This window comes from Fukomys damarensis, unplaced genomic scaffold, assembly GCF_012274545.1.
Source record: "Fukomys damarensis isolate Sample0158 unplaced genomic scaffold, DMR_v1.0_HiC HiC_scaffold_4, whole genome shotgun sequence".
Classification (NCBI taxonomy): Eukaryota; Metazoa; Chordata; class Mammalia; order Rodentia; family Bathyergidae; genus Fukomys; species Fukomys damarensis.
The window spans coordinates 19,180,234-19,194,239 of NW_022900916.1; the positions used below are offsets into that span (position 1 = coordinate 19,180,234).

General features: G+C 33.9%; 1 long non-coding RNA gene and 1 pseudogene across 1 annotated transcript in view; both read left to right on the plus strand.

Annotated features, from left to right (window-relative positions):
* LOC104875658 overlaps positions 1-6,521 on the plus strand; it is a 12,979-nt gene extending 6,458 nt beyond the window's left edge. Inside the window, exon 3 of the long non-coding RNA XR_784136.3 lies at positions 5,437-6,521. This is a non-coding gene — a long non-coding RNA (uncharacterized LOC104875658). The remainder of the gene's footprint in view (positions 1-5,436) is intronic.
* Positions 6,522-10,364: 3,843 nt separating this feature from the next.
* LOC104875695 lies at positions 10,365-12,732 on the plus strand (annotated as a pseudogene).
* The last annotated feature ends 1,274 nt before the right edge of the window (positions 12,733-14,006 follow it).

Below are 14,006 nucleotides of genomic sequence, written 5' to 3' on the forward strand. Positions count from 1 at the left end.
ATAGTAGGGACCGTGCTTTATCACAGCTACATTTAATGATATTACTCTAGAATGTTCTCTTTCCAGATGATGATTAAGAGGCTAATAGAAAAAATGCTGCCAGGTACCACAGCAGCAACAGAACTTTGCTGTTGTCTGGATATTATTCTTTTCTTTGTTTTGTTTTGTTTTTTTTTTAATGGAATGTGCTGAATGTCTATAATTTTGTTCAAATGACTGCAGAACCTGGAAAAGCTGTTGCTGCTATCGATGCATAACATACTATTATTAGTCTTTATATATATATGTGTATATATATATATATATATATATATATATGCACACGCTTTACTTTATCTTTTAGAAACTATACACTTTTGCATTTTATGTTTAACCTGTAATCTATTTTTTAACTAACTTTTGTGAAGGCTATAAGGTCTATGTCTAGATCTATTTATTTTTCATTAAGATGTCCAGTTGGTCCTGAACTATTTGTTGCCTTTGTTCTTTGTCAATGATTTATATTTATGTAGATCTATTTTGGGGTTCTTTCTATTATTCAGTATCCCACTCGCTAGATCACTGTAGCTTTATAATATTTCTTCAAGTCAGATAGTGTCAATATTTCAACTTTGTTCTTCCATACTTCATAGCTATTTGGAATCTTTTGTTCCTCCACATACACTTTGTAATTAGTTTGATAAGATTCATAAAATAGCTTTCGGAGATTTTGATTTAAATTTCATTGAATCTGTAGCTCAAATTGGGAGAAACTGACATCTTGATATAATTTATCTCCATGAACATGGAACACCTTTAGTGTGTTTTTGATGTCTTTCATCACAATTTTGTATTTTTTTCTCATTTGCATCTTACATATTTTGAATGGTTTTTATGTAAATGACTATACAGCATTAATCAGCTTTGCATTACAAAACAATACCTGAGGGAGCCAACTTATATATTTTGAAAAGTTTATTTAGGTCACAGTCTTGGAGGGCCAATGTTGAAGCGTGGACACAGGGTGGGAAGCCATTGTTTTACTTCTGGTGAGGGTAGATGGCAGCACATCATGGCTGGAACACCTATTAGAGCAACAGTTACATCTCAAACTAGAGCGGAAAGAAAAAGATAAGGATCCGACAGTACTTTTCAAGTGCACACCCTCATAAAAGGACTTGCACCATATCTTAACACTACCCTGGGGACCAAGCCTTTACTGTAGGGCCCCTTGTGGGCCTATGCTTAAGCCACAGCAAAGGTATTGTGTATTTATTTTTTAAACTCCTCTTGTTTATTGCTGGAATGATACACAGAATCCACTTGACTCTTTAATGCTAATTTTATATCCTTCAACATTACTATAATTATTTATTAGTTCCAGTTGTCTTTAATTTTCAAAGTACTTAGATGTGCACACTAAATAGAACTGGCTTTTATTTTTATATTAGAAAGACAGAGAGCTTGATTTTTTTCATTCATTGATTTGACGTGTCAGTATAACCTGGAAAATGAATCCTACAGATTTATTATAATTAAAGAATTTTATATTTTCTGTGTTAATTCAAGATTAACACTACCAGTCCTTGCCCTTCTCCTCGACCATACATATTACTTTAGTACCGTTTCCTGATATGAATAGTGGTGTTGCTCACAAACACTAATTAACATCTCCATGGTTTACTCTTTAACTGTTAGAGTCAGAGCCAGAGGAAATAAAGTTATTATTCTATGAGTCAGGCCCAGCATCTCTGTGAGCTGATGAATTCTAACTCCTGTTTTGCCATTATGCATCTTGTGTAAATGATAGAGTCTATTAACCTCTGACACAATAAAAGTGATGCTCAGAATTGAGGTTTCTCTATAGATAATGAAGATTATGTAACACTACACAATAAAATTACCTTTCATTTTCTCAATATTTTTGCAAAGTTAACTTCAATTGTCTGCTTTGTTTTTACTGATAGCAAAAAAACTAACAGTAAATAATTACCCTTAAGACTGAAAGATAAATTTGACTTAACCATATTAAGATGTAACTTTTCGTAAGAATTGCTTGAGAACAATTGTATAGTTTTTTAAAGTAATTTATATAATGTAAAGTGCTATATTGTATAATAACGATGTTATACAAAATATTTAAAATAATAGTTTGTATTATATAATAATTCTGGAAAATATATTTCTAGCACTTACTAACAAAATGTTTATTCAGTATGTCTGAGACCCCAGAGATCCTCAATTTTGTGGGTATGAGTGTGGTGATGGGGATTAAACTCAAGTCCATTGTACTGAGCTACATCCCCAGTTATTTTTTTATATTTTCATTTGATGACAGGGTCTCATTAATTTTCTCAGTTGCCCAGGCTAGGCTCAAACTTTGCAATCCTCCTGACTCAGCCTTCCAGATATACGGCATAAGCCTCTGTGCCCAGCTCATCTGTATCTTTAATATGCCTCCTTAGATTATTTCAGTGTAGGTATGAACCAGATATAAATGAATATTAAATTTAAAAAGAATTATACCCCCATTCATTTTATATTCAATTTTGTTGTGGCCACTTTCTCTAAAATAGAGAAATTTCTGCAAAATAATATGGGCATTATTTCTGCACTAAGAGTTATATACTAAGCCAACCAGGAGTTTCTGAACAGTAAACTTAGACTATGTTGTGTAGGGAGCCAAAGGCCCCCAGTGTGTACTAAAGATGCACAAACTTGCTTCAACAAAATGACTACTCAAATACCAGTTTTTGATAACCCATTGGTGGTAACAATGAGAGGAACGTTATGAACTTCACCTACCTAACCCTATTCATATGACATGGGCTCTGTGTGGCCATCAATCAAGTTTGTCATCTCAGCTGGAGTAAGAGACCCTTGAGCTGTGGTTGGATGATGGGGACACCATGCTCCTCAATGACTAATCCATGATATTCATAGCTGAACGTGCTGGTAGGAGGTGGGGCCCACGTGGAGGAGGTGGGTCACTGGAGACCTGTCTTTGGGGGTCTCTCTCGCTAGAGCTTTTCTTTTATGTTCTGATTCCTGGCAGCCCTGAGATGAGTGGGTTTACTCAGCCACGTGCCACATGATATTTCTGCCTCAGAGACAGCCAACCATGTACTGAAAGCATGAGCCAAATTAAACCTCTCTTCCTTTAAATTGTGAGTGTCAGATATTTTTGCCCCAGCATCAGAAAATCTGGCTGTTAAGGGCTCCCACTTCAACAAACTTGATGAATGAGACTTCCCATTTGAAATCATATATGCTACACTTGAACTATAAATTGCTGCTTCATATATTGGAACTAAAATTGGATTAACAGTCCTGTCTTTAGGAGCTTTCTTCCCACTTACAAATCTGAAGAACATAAGTATATATGTCAGGCCAGAAAACAATGGAAAAAGTCATCAACAGATGAAAAAACTCAGATGAAGTAGGGGAAGTGGTTACCTTTACTCTTTGCCATTACCTGATTTATTTTGGCTTCTATTCCACTTCATGTGAATACAAAGAAAGTTCACCTAGTAATAACAGCAACTAAGGCAAAAACAGCTTTGCCCTGATAAACTGGAGAGCTTGGAGATAAAAAGCAGGCTCACTTCCTTCTTGGCACACAACCTAGACTAGTAGTTCTCAGCTGAACCACATATCAAAATCATCTGTAAGGTTCTTACAAGTGTAGATGCTAAATCACAACATGAGACAGGAGCTTGGAAGGGCTCATTTGAAAAACAGCTATGTTGATAATCACTGTGCTAGATTTCCACACAGGCAGAAACCCTGGTATAGTTTAACAACTCATCACTGATGAGGGTGAAGAGAGGGCAATATTGTATAACGAGTTGAACACAAGAGCATTCATTATGTATACCAAATTTTACTCGATGGTGATACAAGCATGTTGAACATTTATAGCAAATCATATATATTACATATCAGGCACATCATTAGGTGTTGATGTGAATAATTTATTCAACTACTTTGTGCGACAAAACTTACTACCGCTCCCTTTTTACAGATAAGGAACCAGAAATTAGTGACTTGCTAAAACAAGTGATGGGCTTAGACCCCAGATCTGTCAGCCTATAGTTGCCTCTGCAGATATAAGACAATGTTTCTAATCTGTTTTTAGTACTCTTTGTAATGAGGTTCAACTCTTCTATGTTTCAGTAGATTTTTTTCAAAATGTTACAGTAAATTATTCTCCAGTAAACACTATCTTCTAGCGCAAACTTCCTTGCATAAAATAAGAAGTGGTAAGCGAAGAAAGCATTGAAAACTGCAAGATGCCTTAGAAATTAATATGTCATTTTATCTCGAATAATTGTTCTTACATCATCATCCCATAGGATAAATTTATTTTTCCTTCAAATATTTCTATTTACTCATTTTATCATCTGCCTTCAACATTTGAATTATGTCCTAAGATTTATTTCCCAAATCATCGCATATGTGCTAAGTCTTTGGTTGCATTAAAAAAAAACTCAAAAATTTACTGACATAAGTCAAAAAAATACTAAAATTCTTCTTAAATAAAAGCGTTATGTAAATCAAAATTGAGCTCTCTATTCATGATGAAATATTCCCAAAATTGCACAGTGACTCAATTTTTAATGGTCTTTGTTGGTGAACTTTGAAAAGACTTTTTTTTAATTTTAAATATGTTCAATTAGTTTTTCAAAGAGGCTTCAAGTAACATGGAGACATAATTATTCTTTTAAAAAATCCATATTTTCATTTCCCAGTAATTTGTTCTGACTTAATAGGGGCCGAGGCCATGTTGCAAAATTCCAGAAGTCACCATGCCCAGAAAATACACTGTAAATTTTGACTTCTGAAATTGAATAATATAACTGTACAAATGGAAACTTTTATTATTAGTTTACTTGTTTAATTTTAGAAGGTGTAGGGGGTGTTTTATGTGTAAGTGTGCATGTGTGTGTGTGTTTGGTTTGGAATTTTTTTAAAAAAGATTATAAGCTCCCAAATTATGTGTTTTAGATCTTTCAAAGAAAGAGTGAATTAAAATTTTCTTTTTTCTCCTAGTAAAACTGCTCACTGAGCTAAGATCTACGTAAAAAATTGAATTTCAAATGGTTGCATTTGAAGTGGAAACTTTTTTATGAGAGACAGTTTGTACAAATTATAAATAAGTAATTAAAATGGAGCTCAACTAGAGTTTGGAGGGAAAAGTGAGCTCTTCTTTGTGAATGGAAACTAACCCTTGTCATAGAGGGGTGCAGTTATTGTGACAGCACAAATTATATTAATAGCTAATGGAGAATTGAAATCAAATGTTTCTAAGCTTCAAAGACTCCCTCCCTTCTTTTGAGTTTTAAAAAGGATTTGTATGATTATTACATGAATGAAATATATTTCTCTTTTTTGTGCTTGTAGAGCAGACATTCATTTGTTCACAATCTTTCTGTAATCCTCCTTTTTGATTGTCAGGTTGTGAAAAAGCTGAAGAGTGAACCCAGAAAGAAACTGGTACAAGTGAATATAGAAAACTGATATTTCACTAATGTTCTCAGATTCATGCTTGGTTCTGAAGATCAGATTTTTCTAGATTGCTGATTATTCACCCATCATGTAATATACACCCACAACTCAGTGCAACTACCACTTACCCACAGTGATTGCTTGTCTTTAGTATTTGTTCAGAATTCATTGTCTGTTATAGCACTGATCTCCAAAGAAAGACTGTGTATCCTTGAAGATATGTAAAATAATCCAGTAGAGTACAGGGAGTAAATAGTAAAACTTCTGTTTGTATTTTTGTGATTTTTGTAGAGTAACATTAGTACAGTAGCACATGTATACTATTTAAACTTTTTAACGATGCATACTAAAAATGTGTGCTAATAACATGATAAAATGTCTTTAGTGAAAGATGCGTGTCCAGCAAAATTTAGAGCTCATGTCCTGTACTTCATATCCATTTTATGCTTAAGTAATGACTGACTCTCCCTGAGGTCTGTCTTTGCTTTTTATAGTACATGTTTGCAGTACATAGCAATTATGTTTATCATGAGGAGATGAGGAGTTGATACATGTATGTAATACATCTTAATTCTTCTTTTTTTTATCCCCTGCCCCTTCTGAGCCCATACTATCTTTCTGATCTTTGGCAAGTTATAAAATTTCTCTAATCCTCTGTTTTCTTGTCTGCAAAATATAAGGAATAATGATACATTGCATAGGATGTAATAATTATTGTTTCTGTGAAGAGTTTTATAAGATAAAGTGCAATTCACATGTGTGCAAACAGAGAGCAGACAATACCTCATTTTTATATGTTCAGCATTTTTTGCAATAGCTAGAAAATGGAAGCAGTTCAATAAATACATAAATAAATGAATGAGTGAGTCCATGTACAGTACCAATAACAATCTTACAGGGAAAAGTAAGATGTGGTAAAAAACATAATGAATCACTAAGTGGGAGGAACCAAGTTGAATCTTACTATATCCTTAGTGCTGTAATATTTGAAGAACTCATTTTCATTTTTACTAAGTTCAATTCTTCCTATATAAATTGGGTACAACAATGTCATTTCCTGTCTTACCTCACAGGATTGTTTTCAGAATAAAATTTTTATGAAATATATATGTGTGTGTGTCTGTGTATGAACATTTGTTATGAACTCTAAAGAAAACTCAATGCTAACATTGCTTATTATTTCTTGGGTTCTATATCATTGCATTTGACTGGAAGAAATGATACCTCCTTCTTTTATTACATTCTTCTCGGTGTCTAACCCAATACTTTATCCATTGTGAGTTCTTTTTTTATTTTTAAGAAGCTTATGAAAGAATGGTGGCCTTCTGTTTTCCAGGTTGCCCTTCCTTTTCAGGAAAATTCGTGATGGTGTTTGAGGGGTTCCAACCAGTACCAACTTGTGTGCCCCTAAGCACTTTTATAAATAAAAAGGCAAAGCATGTCCTGAGCGAATGCTTGCTTTATACCTGTCTAGGCAATCAACCTGCCACCCACAGAAGTGTTGGAAGTTTGGCAGTTAATCATTAAAGCAGATTTTGTGGTCTGTTCTCATGGTTGCACTGTTGAATTTTTCCCATTCTGGTGCTCCTTGGTCATTTGATTCCATAACAAAAGCTGTGTGGACAATAAATTGTCCATATCTCTGCAGCATCTCCTGTGATAAGAGTCCCTTGTATACCTTAATAAATAAATCAATAAATACTTTGTGAATGAAGGAATTAACTCTCCAAAATTAAGAATATGCATTCTCATTATAAATTTTGAAGTATTTGCTTAACCATTTATTTGCTAGAATTGTCAATTGTCCCCAATTTTTTTCATTATGAAAAAGACTAAAAAAAAAATTAGAGTTTGTGTTGAATTTATTTCTAATATTTTAAGCTCTCCCTTCTCCAAAAAACATTGTAATTTCTCTCCTGTGTTTATGTGTGTACATATATATAAATAATAGGTATACTTTCGATTAAAATTCAGATTTATCTAAGCTTCTATTTTTCCAAAACCCATAATCTTGTGTTTGAGCAGAGAAAGAAAGTATCACTGTGTGTTTGAACACAGGTACATCCATTCTCAAGGATATGCCTTTCTTTAGACGACTTTCACTTTTTCTTCCAAATATATAATTCAAGAAATTACTCTGAAGAAATCAGAAGTCACAGAATATATTTTAGAAATTAACCATTCAAGATACTATTATCTTTGCTTTCAGAAATTGAATCAAGAACTTGCAAGTTAGAAAATAATCACATTTTATGAACTATTTAAATTTGTTTTCCCTAAGGTTTAAATTTAAATACAATTTTTCTTACTCTCCTAAATACCCCTTTGCTGAATCAATTGATAATGTTATCTCCGCCTGGCTTTTATTGTAAAAATTCTAAGAAGTCCAAAGTTGTATTCAGCTGCTCAATTGACCATTTAAGTCCCTCCTCTTTTCTTACCCTGTCTACCTCCTATTTGGTTCAATTAATGAGGAGTGAATTAGCCAAAAAAACAAAGAACAAGCGAGGAGAAGAGGCAAAGCCCCAAATAGAGAACTAGATAATTAGATCATAGATGATTGGATCCCAAATAGTTAAGAGTAGACTTAAAATAGCTCATGTCAAAAAGAGAGTTCAAATTGTTGTCCCCTTCAAAGACTGGAGAATTCAGTGTCGAGATCAGTTGATTCTCACACTGATGATGTGAAATGACAGTCAGCAACATGCAGACCAGGCTAAGAATTTAGGGAGCGTGGAGTAAATGGAGATGAATCTTTTTCTCGTCAATTAGGATTGCATCTCTTAGAGCTTACTTACTCTGCTGCATATTAACAGCATGTTGTAAACACATTTTGTGCTTCTAAACATTGGTAGTAATTAGAGAAAGTGAGTTTTTTTGGTCACAAATTAATTGCAAAAAAAGTGATGATAAAGACTTTATTATTAGTTCATTACATAACCTAGTACCTCTGGGTCTTTCACAGGGAGATTGGTATAATGCAACCTACTTTCAGACAGGTGACTAAATTGGACTCAAGTAGAACTTAGAGTTCAGTCTATCAATATTCATTTACTACAGCAACACAGTGGGGGTCTTTTTAAATTGACGGATTTTACTGTTTTAAAATACATGCCAGAAATAGCCACAAAAGATGATTTTGTAGTTTGAAAAAATGCATCCAATATTTGGGTTTCAACTACTAAAAATTATAAATAGATCTAAATTATGTTTATCCATAGTGAAGTCAAAGTACCAGCCACTCAAATATTCTCAGTATCACCAATCCCCATTATAAGTCCTCAAATGGCTGCTGATTGTTAGTACATCCATCAGGGCAGGGAAAATAAAAGAGAACAGATTGTAGCAGAATGGGGAGGAGCAAACATAGATATGGTGAGCAAAATAAGTACAGTTCTTAAAGCAAGAGTAGGAAAGGAACACTGCATAGTTGTGCACACTGCAAAATCATTACAATCATCTGACCAATCTACATTCCTCACTAGGGATGGAGTCCCTCCTATTAAATAAGTGTTCAGAATCAGAAGGCAAACAGCAGCTTTGAATCACTTCTGGCTCTGTATATATTGATTATGATTACCGAATGAGGATCATTTGCCTAGTGCATTTTCCCCATTCGGTACTTACCACAATCTCTTCACTTCCTTCATTGTATTTGGTGCCATTTATTTATTTTCTTATTTTTCTCAATCTCTAAATTGTAAGCTACCCATAGTCACTTTTCTTAGGGAGGGAGATTTCTTTAATAAAAGATGAACAACACCCCAATTACTGTATTCCAACTGTAAATATTTTCTGACTTCTAAGAGCTAAGATTACTTTTGCCTGTTCTTGGACTTAATATAATGAAATTATAAAGAATAGACCATTTTGTGTCTGGCTTCTTTTTCTTAGTATGATGTTTATGAGATTCATATTACTGGTATAGGTGTAGAATGCTATGATTTCAGTAAGTATCTCCCAAAGGTCCATGTGTTAAAGGCTTGCTCTCCAGAATGGTGCTACTGGGAGGTCATGGAAATTTTGGGAAATGAGGCCTAAGGATGTCCTTAGATTACTGGGGATATTACTCTGTTGGGGGCTGTGGAAGCCCAGTCCCTTTTTCTTCCTCTCTTTTTCTTTCTGTCCACGAGGGTCCATCACATATTTTCTGCCATTTCCACCTCTATGTCCTTCAAAGACCCAAAGCATTGAGTCTGCCAAGTCTTTGCATGGAACCTCCAAAACTGGGAAGCTTAATAAACCTTTTTTCTTCATTAGTTAATTATGTCAAGTATTTCCTTATATGGATAGAAAAGTTTAGATTATTCATTCTTATTGCCCTGAATTATTTTATGTGAATATACCAAGTTTAATTGTCTCTTCCATTATTGATATGCATTTGGATAATGTCTACTTGGAAATATTCCAAATAATGCTATAAATAAATGTTCATGAAAAGTAATGTCTTTTGGTGAACATATGTACACTCCTCTGAGGCATCTATACATAGCAGTGGAATTACTGGGTCATAGGGTATGCATATGTTCAGTTTCAGTAGATATGCCAAACAGTTTTTCACTGTGGTTAAACAAATTCCCTCTTCACCAGAAGTGTGGAGTAAGGAATCCTATCTGTTTTATTCAACACAGTATCTTGTGCTCCTATAACAGCACCTAAAATTTGCTCAATAAGCCCTGGATGAATAAATTCACGTAATCTAGAATGTCTAAATGACTACTGATATTTCATTGGTTGTTTCAACCTTATCAGCAGCCAAAACAAATTTCTAGCCCACTTTACAATTTTGCTAAAGGCTGTCCCTAAAGACAAGGGGTGCAAAAATGACTTCTTCATAGAATACTGTTTTCTAGTACAAATAGTTCACTAATAATGGAATGAGCACTATCAACTTGGTAATGTAATAGAATATGAATATCCTCACAGAGGAAGACATTTTAGTGTCAGCTACCCTACCCCATCATTGTACAATAGATAACACAGAGGTCCAAACAATCAAGTTGTATCCCTAGGCTTCAAACAATATTCTTGGGATTAATAAGTGGACACATTCTGTGTTTTCTTCTTTAAAACTTTGGGTTGGATGACTATTTAATTTCTGTGAAACACTGTATTTAGGGATGCTAGAACAGACCTGAGTCCATATTTTATTGATACACTATTCATATTTTTACTGTGACTGCTTTCCTTTGTTTTCATTACCTAAGAATGACAAATTTCTATTAGTCACCATGTAAAATCATTCAAGCTTTTGAAGAGATGAGCATTTGGTTTTTTTGTATGTGTGTTTTGTTTTTTTTTTCTCATGATCTGGTCAGAATCAATTCTGAAGATAGTGATTTTTTAAGTTGAATGTTTTATTTATTTATTTGTATCAAGTGCCTCTGACAAAGCCATGTTGCAGAACAATAAGCTTTAAATCTTTCATCTAAAGAATACTTCATAGTGAATATAATGAAAATTCAAAGAAATCCAATTCAACATTTCACATGTACATGATGAATAACTGCAAATACTTTGACAAGGATTAAGTCATTTCAGTGTTCCAATATCTGAGACATAGACTGGATTTTGATGAAGATTTGTGTAGTAGACTTAACTAATTACTTCCACTCTTTACCCATTCTTGTATCCCACTGCCCTTCCCATACTTACTTTTCGGCTTCTTCCAATAAGACAAGAGTTGTGCCTTGTTATCCATAGGGCATTGGTTCCAAGACACTTCACAGATACCAAAATGTACAGATGTTCAAGTTTCTTGTATATGACAGTGTAGTATTTGCATGTAATCCATATGCATCCCCCTATATATTTTAGATCATATCTACATTACCTATAATACCTATTACAATATAACTGCTATGTGAAAGATTGTGATACTACATTGTCTAGGGAATATTGACAAGAAAAAATCTTCACATGTTCAATAGAGATGCAATTTTTTTGTATATTTTTCATCTGCAGTTGTGGAATTAGATATAAAGTGAGACTATAATGTCCCACCTTACTTACTTATGTGGCATTCTCTGGCCAATCAAATGTTAGGAAGTATAAGTGAAGACTTGATTAGTTGTGCATGTATGTTGCAGACAATTACTAAGAAAAGTTTTTTAAAGTGATATAATTGATATTTTTAAAATGAGAAAAAGAGAATTATATAAAATGCTCAAATAAGACAAAAGTTACAGAAAGCTGGCCTGCCTACTTCTTTGGTAGAGTCTGAAGGAGGCCTAGCAGATTTTGATTCCTACTCTAGAGGTGCTTTGTAGATCATCGTGGCACCTGGACAGAAACTGATGAAAGCTATTAGAGCTTTTTGGTAGATGAGAAGGGAAGAAACTCCAGCTGGATGTTACAGTACAGGATTCCAAAAGATCATCAAATTCTAGTCAAAGTCCACTTACATGGTGCAAAACTAGTGTAGATATACTGTTCTAGTGCTTAAAGTAGCAAACCACTTTACCCCATATTCCTGGCTCTGACATGACTGGGCTAACAATCTGTTGGAGATGATGTATCTACTTCCAAGAAAGACAACAGAGGCTTTCATAGCATCACAATCTCAAAGGTTAAACCAAGTATAGTTTCATAGTAGATCACACTGTTTACACACTGCTTGAAAACCAGACTTCAAACAAGGAGTCACCATCACTACTGCATGCTTTATTGCCTAAAGAGCTCTGCTCCACGGTGCCTGTGTGAAGGCTGGAGAAAGGGTTCTGGTTCATGGGGTTAGTGGAGGAGTTGAATTAGAACATAACAAGCCACTAGAGCATATGGCTCAAAAGTTTTGGGTACAGCTGGTACTGAGAAGGAACAGAATTGTTTTGGAAAATGGAGTTCTTGAACTGTTTAATCACAGAAAAATTAATTATATTGATGAAATTGAGAAAACTCTTGAAAAAGAGATTGATGTGATTACTGAAATGTTAACTAATGTAAAGCTTAGTGATGATTTGAAACTTCTCTCATATGGAGGATGAGTAATAGTTGTTAGCAGCAGAAGTTCTTTTGAAATAAATCCACAGGATAACATAGCATTTGGAGCTGCTCTTCTTTCACTAACCAAGGAAGAATTTCAGCAATTTGCAGCAGCCATTCAAGTAGGAATGGAAGTTAGTTGGTTGATACATATGATAGGTTCTTAGTCCATTGGATAAGTTGGCCAGGGCATATAAAAATAGCATTCATTGGTCCAGGGATTTAGCTCAGTGTTACCACGCCTGTTGCAAACACGAGGTCTGAGTTCAACCCACAGTACTGAAAAAAAAATCATTCATGGAAGTATGACTATTGGAAAAATCATTCTTCATTATAATGATGAATTCTTTCCTAAGCTTTCTATATATTTAGAAGATTTTATTTTCCCCAGTCTTACTGAAACTGTCTTTAATTAACATTCATTTGAGTCAGTGAATTTCTTATATTGAAACAACAAGATTTTTCTTTAGGGAGCAGAGACAGTGGCATTATTATAGCTGTCAATATTTTCATACTTTCTATCTCAAATCAAGGAATCATCATAATTGGAAATAGCATGTTAGTGGTCAGTTGGCTTTAGGATGCATTACATAGTAATTCTTAATTAAGACAATTCCATACCTTTGACTAAAATGTACTTATTCAAAATAAGACTGATTCCCAAGGATTTTTGAGCAAACTTATCTTTATTAAAGAAAGTTTCAGGCCGGGGATTTAGCTCAGTGGTTCGCATGCCACCTGCTTTGCAAGCACAAGGTCCTAAGTTTGATCCCTGGTACCAAAAAAAAAAGACATCAAAGAAAGTTTCACTGTTTCTGATTAGCCTATAATTGTACTGGACCCCAAAGAGTTTATAGACTAAAAAAATATCCAGACTAATCTCACTTGAATCAATAAGTCTCTTGGAAGAACAATAATAATGCCTAGAGAAATTTGTTTCCCAATATTTATAAAAAATATTTAACTATTCACTCAATTATTGGTTGATTTCCACTGACCCATATATTCTATGAAGCACAGAAGCCTTATTTATGTTCTGTGATACTAGGTACAGGGTCACCAAACACTATAGATATTTCTGGATTAATTAATTTTAAGAGTAGATTTATACTTACCTGTTTTTGTGATGCATCATATGTTTTCATTTAAATGAATAGATTCAAAATATGTTTAAGAATGGGATGCTTTTGTTTTTATAACATGTAATCTACAATAAAATGTAGAGAAAAATAAGTTTAAGAATGGGATGCTTTTGTTTTTATAACATGGTAATATGCAATAAAATGTATAGAAAAAAATTTTAATGCTCAAATAAAACCAAAAAGGTAGACTCAAAGAGCTGGCACTAGAGATTCCATTTGACCCAGCCATCCCTCTGGGTCAAATGAATGACTCTAATTTTTCATTCTTTAAGATGTGGTTTTTCTATAAAATGGAATACTATTCAGCCATAAATAATGAGAAATTAGACTCATAAGTAGGAAAACAGACACATATTGAGGATATACTCCTAAGTGAAATAAATAAGTTGCACATGT